Source organism: Mobula birostris, chromosome 13 (assembly GCF_030028105.1).
Source record: "Mobula birostris isolate sMobBir1 chromosome 13, sMobBir1.hap1, whole genome shotgun sequence".
Lineage (NCBI taxonomy): Eukaryota > Metazoa > Chordata > Chondrichthyes > Myliobatiformes > Myliobatidae > Mobula > Mobula birostris.
In genome coordinates this window covers 91752102-91762465 of record NC_092382.1, presented here as the reverse complement: position 1 = coordinate 91762465, position 10364 = coordinate 91752102, and the positions used below count along the sequence as shown (strand labels likewise).

Genomic DNA, 10364 nt, shown 5'->3' with positions numbered 1-10364 from the left:
GACATACTTTCCTCCAATTACCTTAAAATTACACCTGGTATTAGCCATTTCCCAACTGGAGAAAAGTCTCTAGCTGTCTACGCGATCTATGCCTCTTACCATATTGTACACCTCCATTGAGACACCTCTCATCCTCCTTCACTCCATAGAGAAAAGCCCAAGCTCATTGGATAATCCAGGCACATTAATCCAGGCCCATCCTGGGAAATCTCCTCCACGCACTCTCTAAAGTTTCCACATCCTTCCTATAATGAGGGGACCAGAAACACCTCCACAGTCTGCCCTATCACACATGGAGACCTCGTGATTTGTAAAGGGGCGGGGGGAAAGAGTGAAAGAGAATGGAGAGATAGCAGAGAAAAGATTCAGGAACATCTCGGAAGGAGGGAAGTGGGAGAAGAAAGAGGAGGAAGAGTGGGGAGGAGGCGACAGGGGAAGGGACAGTGGAGACAGGCCAGAGGTGGGTTGGGAGAAAGGTCTGGAGTGTAGGATGAAGAGAGGGGACTGAAGGGAAGGATGGATGCTGAGAAGGAGCCATATTTGGTGTGGGGAAGTTACTGAACGTTTTTCCTGTAAGCCACACACTGCCCTGACTTGGAAATACATTGCTGTTCCTTCAGTGTCACTGGGTCAAATCACTGAAACTGCCGAACATCATTGTCGTATCCCCACACATCATGGACTGCAGCAGTTCAAGATGTCAGCTCACCGCCATCACCATCTTCTGAAGATCATCTCTGGAGGGGCAGTTAAACACGAGCTCAGCCTCTGAAACTCACGTCTCTTCGATGTATAAAAAAATATTAATGATGCCCAGGGGTTGCTGACTCTCTCACGGTGGTGTCTGAAAACAGGATGCTGTCCAAGTTGCATGCCACCTTGGACAATATCTCCCATCCACTACATAATGTACTGGGTGGGCACAGGAGTACATTTAGCCAGAGACTCATTCCACCGAGATGCAACACAGAGCGTCATCGGAAGTCATTCCTGCCTGTGGCCATCAAACTTTACAGCTCCTCCCTTGGAGGGTCAGGCACCCTGAGCCAATAGGCTGGTCCTGGACTTATTTCCTGGCAAAATTTGCATATTACTATTAATTATTTATGGTGCAACTGTAACGAAAACCAATTTCCCCCGGGATCAATAAAGTATGACTATGAAGTGCAGATTGGAGTTGTGGATGGCAGAGAAAGAGGATAGGGAATGTGAGTTGTACATTAACACTGAACATTGTTCTGTCCCTCAGTCACAGACTCCACACTCGGTGATCCGTGTGTAAACCACACCGTCCTGGATCAGCCCTGGAGGATCACGGATTGTTCCAACACTGAGTGTACCAGTGGACGATGGATGGGTGATGGAAATCTTGAAGTGGGATGGTACAGATTTAACAGGTAAAGTGAGGAGATAATCACTGAGAAACTGGACACAGATGGGAATGTAAACAGGGGAACAAGGGGTGTGTGAATGGGAAATGCAGGGAGACCGGGATCATCAGTGACTACACTGAGATGGGGAGTAAATACAGGGAGAGGGGAGATCCCACATTCTCAGGGTAGAGACAAGGGGGAGGTACAACAGAGAGGGATTTCCCAGGATTGGGGGTTATTGACCAGAGACGGTACGGACAGGGTGAGTGTAATTTCCCATGTCTCTCTGAGTGAATAAACTCCCTCAGATCAGGGACTGACTCTCTGAATGTTGTTTCAGTTCCGTAGGATGGAAGATTCCCGAGACGGTTGTTCCACAGGGTCGTTGTTCCGGGGAGACCTCAGGCTGGTTAAACGGTAGGGTCAGAGTTTACATCAGTGGGGCTTGGTTCATTTCAGAGAGGGTCAGACTGATGACCCAGATCCCTTCAGATATGAACACAGAACTCAGACTCCCTGAGTGGACTTCCCACGGTTACCCAGACCACACTCCGGCCCTGCATCCTCGTGGAGTCCAGTGGAGGAGTTCCAGCTTCCTGGAGTTTCCCAGGAGTTGGGCTGTGGTTCCATGGATTCAGAGCTGGTGAATTCTGTGAACATCGGTGAAATTTTTACAGTGGCTAAGTCTGGGCTTTGCAGCTGAACCTGAGGTTGGGAACATCAGGGGTGGGGCTTCACCAGCTGTCAGTCACATCAGGGCAGGGCTTCATCTGTCAGTCATGTCAGGATCAGGGCTTCTCATTCTGTCAATCAGACTGTGTCAGGGCCTCACCTGCTGTCAGTCACGACATGAGAGACATTTTTGTTACCAGACTAAACCCCTGGGACTCGCAAGACCTCCCGAACTGGAGCCAGTCTCAGGAACCAGGTGTTTCCACAGGGAGGGTAGGGTGGGGAGTGTGAAGGCAGCAGATCACCACTGACAGACGGTGGGTTGTGAATCACTGATTTACAGTGGGTTTTGATTCATATTCCCTGCTGTACTGTGGGACCGAGTACATTTTACAGTGTTTATAAACCTCATTCCAGGTCCCCATCCCAACGTGGGAGAGGGGGAGGTGACCAGGACCATCTGCTTCACCAGCAATAAAAACCCCTGTGACAAGAAACAGGAGATCAGGGTGAAAAACTGCTCTGGTTACTTTGTGTATCGGCTGTGGCCGAAACTTTGGGATCACACTGTGTACTGTACAGGTAGGTCACTGTTCCCAGTGACTGGAATATTGGTGTTGGGCGGGGGGGAATGGGAGAAAGAGTGAAAGTCTAATATGTCTGACTCTGCCACCACCCCAGGAAGGGCATTTCATGCACCCACCAATCTCTGTGTAAAGAAATCACCTCTGATATCCATCCTAAACTCCTCCAATTTCCTTAAAATTACACCGCCTGGTATGAGCCACTTCCACCCTGGGAAAACAGTCTCTGGTTGTTTACTCAATCTATGCCTATTATCGTATGTACACCTCTATCAAGTCCCCTCTCTTCCTTCTTTGTTCCACATAGAAAAGTCTGAGCTCACTCAGTCGATTATCATTAACCCAGGCACCATCTCTCCGCACACTCTAAAGCTTCCACATCTTTCCTAGAATGAGGTGACCAGAACCATCCCAACAGTCTGTCCTGCCACACATGGGGACCACATGAAGACTGTAAGGGGTCGGGGGAGGGAATGGGAAAGAGTGGAGGATAATGGAGGGGTAAGAGGGTCAAGACTGGGTTGGAGGGAAATGGGAAAGAGGAGAGGAAGGGGTGTGGAGTAAAGGTGACAGGGGAAGGGGCAGTGAAGGCAGACTAAAGATGGAGAGGGAAAGAGGTCTTGGTAGAGGGATGAAGAGAGGGGACAGGAGGGGTGGAGGGATGCATAGTTGTGGGTGTGACGGCTTCTGGAAGGTTCTCTCTAAACCACACACTTGGAAATACATTGCTGTTCCTTCAGTGTCACTGGGTCTAAACTCCTGAACATCATTGTGGGTGACGCCACACATCAAGGACTGCAGCAGCACCACCACAACCTTCTTAAGGGCAACTCTGGAGGGGCAATTATACAGCTCAGCATCTGAAACTCTCATCCCTCAGATTATTAAAAAAATATATTGATGGCCAGAGGTTGCTGAGGGTGGAAGTGCAGATGGGGGTTGTGGTTGTCGGAGAAAGAGGATGGGGAACGTGAGCTGTACATTAACACTGAACATCGTCCTGTCCCTCAGTCACAGACTCCACACTCGGTGATCCGTGTGTAAACCACACCGTCCTGGATCAGCCCTGGAGGAGCACGAATTGTTCCAACACTGAGTGTACTGGTGGACAATGGATGGATGATGGAAATCTTGAAGTGGGATGGTACAGATTTCACAGGTAAAGTGAGGAGATAATCACTGAGAAACTGGACACAGAAGGGGAATGTAAACAGGGGAACAAGGGGTGTGTGAATGGGAAATGCAGGGAGACCGGGATCATCAGTGACTACACTGAGATGGGGAGTAAATACAGGGAGAGGGGAGATCTCACATTCTCAGGGTAAAGACAAGGGGGAGGTACAACAGAGAGGGATTTCCCAGGATTGGGGGTTATTGACCAGAGACAGGGTACGGACAGGGTGAGTGCAATTTTCCATGTCTCTCTGATTGAATAAACTCCCTCAGATCAGGGACTGACTCTCTGATTGTTGTTTCAGTTCCGGAGGATGGAAGATTCCTGAGACGGTTGTTCCACAGGGTCGCTGCTCCGGGGAGATCCCAGGCTGGTTAAACGGTAGGGTCGGAGTTTATATCAGTGGGGCTCGGTTATTTTTGGAGATAGTCAGACTGATGACTCAGTTCCCTTCAGGTACGAACACAGAACTCAGACTCCCTGAGAGGACTTCCCACAGTTACCCAGACCACACTCCGGCCCTGCATCCTCATGGAGTCCAGTGGAGGAGTTCCAGCTTCCTGGAGATTCCCAGGAGTTGGGCTGTGGTTCCAAGGATTCAGAGCTGGAAAATTCTCTGATTGTCAGTGAAATTTTTACAGTGACCAAGTCTGGGCTTTGCATCTGAACCCGAGGTTGGGAACATCAGGGGTGGGGCTTCAGTACCTGTCAGTCACATCAGGCACTGTACTTCAGTGCAGTGACATCAACCGTCTCAACCGTCTAGATGGGACATCAACCGTCTCGACTTCACCGCACCTTGTTCCCATTCCAACCTTACTCCTTCCGAACGCTCTGCTTTCCACTCCCTCCACACTAATCCTAACCTTACGATTAAACCCACCAATAAGGGGGGTGCTGTTGTAGTCTGGTGTACTGACCTCTACCTTGCCGAGGCTCAGTGACAACTCGCGGATACCTCCTCTTATTTACGTGATCCCACTAAGGAGCACCAGGCCATTGTCTCCCACACCATCACCGACTTTATCCGCTCAGGGGATCTCCCATCCACAGCTACCAACCTTATAGTTCCCACACCTCGCACTTCCCATTTCTACCTCCTACCCAAGATCCACAAACCTGCCTGTCCTGGCTATTGTCTCAGCTTGCTCTTGCCCCACCGAACTCGTTTCTGCATATCTCAACACGGTTTTATCCCCCCTTGTTCAGTCCCTTCCTACCTATGTTCGTGACACTTCTCACGCTGTTAAACTTTTCGATGATTTTAAGTTCCTTGGCCCCCACCACTTTATTTTCACCATGGATGTCCAGTCCCTATATACTTCCATCCCCCATCAGGAAGGTCTCAAAGCTCTCCACTTCTTTTTGGATTCTAGACCTAACCAGTTCCCTTCTACCATCACTCTGCTCCATCAAGCAGAATTAGTCCTTACTCTTAATAATTTCTCCTTTGGCTCCTCCCACTTCTTCCAAACTAAAGGTGTAGCTATGGGCACCCGTATGGGTCCTAGTTATGCCTGCCTTTTTGTTGGCTTTGTGGAACAATCTATGTTCTGTGCCTATTCTGGTATCTGTCCCCCACTTTTCCTTTGCTATATCGACGACTGCATTGGTGCTGCTTCCTGCACGCATGCTGAGCTCGTTGACTTTATTAACTTTGCCTCCAACTTTCACCCTGCCCTCAAGTTTACCTGGTCCATTTCCGACACCTCCCTCCCCTTTCTAGATCTTTCTGTCTCTGTCTCTGGAGACAGCTTATCCACTGATGTCTACTATAAGCCTACTGACTCTCACAGCTATCTGAACTATTCCTCTTCTCACCCTGTCTCTTGCAAAAATGCCATCCCCTTCTCATAATTCCTCTGTCTCTGCCACATCTGCTCTCAGGATGAGGCTTTTCATTCCAGGATGAGGGAGATGTCCTCCTTTTTTAAAGAAAGGGGCTTCCCTTCCTCCATCATCAACTCTGCTCTCAAATGCATCTCCCCCATTTGACGTACATCTGCTCTCACTCCATCCTCCCGTCACCCCACTAGGAATAGGGTTCCCCTGGTCCTCACCTACCACCCCACCAGCCTCCGGGTCCAACATATTATTCTCCGTAACTTCCGCCACCTCCAACGGGATCCCACCACCAAGCACATCTTTCCCTCCCCCCTCTCTCTGCTTTCCGCAGGGATTGCTCCCTACGCGACTCCCTTGTCCATTCATCCCCCTCATCCCTCCCCACTGATCTCCCTCCTGGCACTTATCCTTGTAAGTGGAACAAGTGCTACTCATGCCCTTACACTTCCTCCCTTACCACCATTCAGGGCCCCAGACACTCCTTCCAGGTGAGGCGACATTTCACTTGTGAGTCGGCTGGGGTGATATACTGTGTCCGGTGCTCCCGATGTGGCCTTCTATATATTGGCGAGACCCGACGCAGACTGGGAGACCGCTTTGCTGAACACCTACGCTCTGTCCGCCAGAGAAAGCAGGATCTCCCAGTGGCCACACATTTTAATTCCACATCCCATTCCCATTCTGATATGTCTATCCACGGCCTCCTCTACTGTAAAGATGAAGCCACACTCAGGTTGGAGGAACAACACCTTATATTCTGTCTGGATAGCCTCCAATCTGATGGTATGAATATTGACTTCTCTAACTTCCGCTAATGCACCATCTCCCCCTCGTACCCCATCCGTTATTTATTTATATACACACATTCTTTCTCTCTCTCCTTTTTCTCCCTATGTCCCTCTGACTATACCTCTTGCCCATCCTCTGGGGTTTCCCCCCCCCCCCCTCTTTTCCTTCTCCCTGAGCCTCCTGTCCCATGATCCTCTTGTATCCCTTTTGCCAATCACCTGTCCAGCTCTTGGCTCTATCCCTCCCCCTCCTGTCTTCTCCTATCACTTTGGATCTCCCCCTCCCCGTCCAACTTTCAAATCTCTTACTAACTCTTCCTTCAGTTGGTCCTGACGAAGGGTCTCGGCCCGAAACGTCGACTGTACCTCTTCCTGGAGATGCTGTCTGACCTGCTGCGTTCACCAGCAACTTTGATGTGTGTTGCTTGAGTTTCCAGCATCTGCAGAATTCCTCGTGTTTAGGCAGTGTACTTCACTAGTTGACAGTCAGATCCAGAGTGGAGATTTACCAGTTTTCAGTCATATTAGAGCCGGGGCATTAGATGTTAGTCTTATCCAGGACAGGGCTTCACCAGCTGTCAGAGTATCACTCTGTCAATCACACTGTGTCGGGGCCTCACATGCTGTCAGTTACAACATGAGAGACATTTTTGTTACAAGTCTAAACCCCTGAGACACCCAGGACCTCCCTAACAGAAGCCAGTCTCGGGGACCAGGTTCTGCCACAGGGAAGGTGGGGTGAAAACTGTGGAGGCAGAAGATCATCGCTGACAGAGACCGTGGGTTGTGAACCACTGATTTACAGTGGGTCCTGATTCACATTCCCCGCTGTACTGTGGGACCGGGTACATTTTACAGTGTTTATAAATCTCATTCCAGGTCCCCATCCCAACGTGGGAGAGGGGGAGGTGACCAGGACCGTCTGCTTCAGCAAGGATAAAAACACCTGTGAGAAGGAACAGGAGATCAGGGTGAAGAACTGCTCTGGTTACTTTGTGTATTGGCTGTGGCCGGTACACTGGGATCATGCTGTGTACTGTACAGGTAGGTGATCGTTCTCCACTGGAGTATCGGGGTGTGGGTTGGGTGCAAGAGGGAAAGTCTAATGTATCTGACTCTATCACCATCCTGGCAGGGCATTTCAGTCACTGACAACTCCCTGTGTGAAGAACCTGTCTCAGTATCAGAATCAGAATCAGGTTTAATATCACTGGCATACATCGTGAAACACGTTAACTTTACAGCAGCAGTGCGTTGCAATACATGGTAAATAGATATAGAGAAAACAAACAGTTACATCAAGTATAGATATCTCTGTTTAATAGTTAAGTCAAAATAAGAAGTACAAATAAACAGAAATAAAAAAGTAGTGAGGTTGTGTTCATGGATTCAAAGTCCATTTTGGAATCGTATGGCAGAGGGGAAGGAGCTGTTCGTGAATCACTAGGTGTGTGCCTTCAAGCTTCTGTACCTCCTACCTGAAGGTAACAGTGTGAAGAGAGCATGTCTTGGGTGGTGGGGATCCTTAATAATGGATGTCGCCTTCCAAAGGCATCGTTCCTTGAAGATTTCTCAGATACACGGTGGCTAGTACCCATGATGGAGTTGACTGATTTTACAAGTTTCTGCAACTTATTTCAATCTTGTCCATTCGCACCCACCCCACGTCCCAGATGGCAATGCAGCCAGTCAGAATGCTCCCAACAGTACATTTGTAGAAGTTTTCAAGTGTTTTAGGTGACAAGTCAAATCTCTTCAAACTCCTAATGAAATACAGCCACTGTCTTGCCTTCTTTATAGCTGCATTGATATCTTGGGCCCAGGTTAGGTGACGCCCAGGAATATGAAATTGCTCACTCTCTCCACCTCTGAGCCGTCTATGAGGAATGATTCATGTTTCCTCATGTTACCCTTCCTGAAGTCCACAATCAGCTCTTTGGTCTTGCTGATGTTGAGTGCAAGGTTGTTGCTGTGACATCATTCAACTAACTGATGCATCTCGCTCCTGTACGCCCTTTTGTCACCATCCGTATTTCTGACAGCAATGGTTGTATCATCAGCAAATTTATGGATGGCATTTGAGCTGTGCCTGGTCACACAGTCTTAAGTGTAGAGAGAATCGAAGCACACATCCCTGAGGTGTGCAAGTGTTGATTGTCAGTAAGGTGGAGATGTTATTTCCAATCCCCACAGTCTGTGGCCTACCAGTTAAAACGTCGAGGATCCAGATGCAGAGGGGGGTACAGAGTCATAGGCTCTGCTTCTTGTTGATCAGGACTGTAGGAATGATGGTGTTAAATGCTGAGATACAGTCAATAGACAGCATCCAGACCTATCTAAGAGTTTCTTAAATTCCCCTGATGTATCGGACACTGTCAACACCCTGGGCAGGGCATTTCATGTACCCAACACTCTCTGTGTAAAGAAATTATCTCTGACGTCCACCCTATACTTTCCTCCAGTCTCCTGAAAAATATACCCCCTGGGATTAGTCACTTCCACCCTGGGAAAACAGTCTCTGTCTCTTCACTCGATCTATACCCCTGGTATTAGTCACTTCCACCCTGGGAAAACAGTCTTTGGCTCTTCACTCGATCTGTGCCTCATCTTGTACACCTCGATCAAGTCACCTCTCATCCTCCTTCACATCAAACTTAAAATCGCTCATTCTCCTCACTCTCATAAAGGAGGAGGTACCCCTCAAATACACAAGTGAATAACTGTATAACCCAAGCTAAAATGTAACAGTAAATGAACTGGAACTTCCCACCATAATCCCACAAAAGCATTTTAACATGAGAACAATAAAACAATAAACAGCATTGACCATTAGAAAAGCAGGGGCAGGCTGTTGACCACACATCCCACTTCCATGTATGTATGTATCTGTGTGTGTGTGTGTGTGTAATATATTTCATTCTTGTATATTATATTTATAATATATATTTCAATAGTTCTGTTTATCATCAGAGAATGTACAACCTGAAATTCCTGTACTTCGCAGACGTCCACAAAACAGAAGAGTGCCCCTAAGACTGTGTGACAGTATCAAAATGTCACAACATATGACAGTGATACTAAACCTGATTCTGACTCTGAACAGAAGAGACCTGATGTCACTGAAGACGGGAATGGCTGGACGTGGTCTGTGGCTGAGAAGGGAGGAGATGGGAATTTAGGGAGAGTGGTGTGGACTGTGCTTTAGGAGAGGGTAATGTAGGGGATGAGAGGTTTGATCTGTTGGACCCGTGATGTTTATTGGGTTCTCACGGACTGGTACCTCTCATTCTCTGCGGCTAATTTTATCCTGATCAATGTGTTTTTTAAATCTCTCTACCATCCCCACCCACCCTGTCTCTCTTTACAGATCCCCAGTCGGACACAACTCGGGAACCCCAGGGAGCAGCAATGGGAGAACCTGGTATGGGTTTGACCACCACCCCAGAATGGTCTGCGAGCTCAGGTATCCGTGGTGGAAGTACCCATTATTTGGAATGCTCTTCCCCATGGTCAGTCCCTAAAATTCATCCTGTGTCAGCCTGAGGACAGTGACGGGGGATTGGGAAAGAGAGGGTAGGTGTTGGCTTCACCACAGACCCAGGCTGAGAGCTGGTGCTCAGGGGTGGAGGAAATGAAAGTGTCCGGTGGGTGAGGTTTGAAGTGACGTTCAGGCAGGATATTTTCACTATTTGTTTAATTGTTACCGTCGCTGTCTGTAAGGAGTTTGTACATTCTCCCTGTGACTGTGTCGGTTTCCTCCCACATTACAAAGACGTCTGAGTTAGTAGGTTAATTGGTCACATGGGTGGTGGGGCTCGTTGGGCCGGTTACTGTGCTGTATCTCTAAATAGTTGATGGCCCAGTCCATCACGGATAAAACCCTCCCCACCATTGAGCATATCGACATGGAGCGTTGTCAGCATTCATC

At 48.5% G+C, this 10364-nt stretch overlaps 1 long non-coding RNA gene across 1 annotated transcript; it reads left to right on the top strand.

Moving 5' to 3' along the window:
* Positions 1–1346: 1346 nt before the first annotated feature.
* LOC140207741 (uncharacterized) lies at positions 1347–2601 on the top strand. The gene is made up of 3 exons (XR_011888637.1): positions 1347–1397; positions 1714–1790; positions 2463–2601. It is a non-coding gene; the product is annotated as an uncharacterized lncRNA (long non-coding RNA).
* The last annotated feature ends 7763 nt before the right edge of the window (positions 2602–10364 follow it).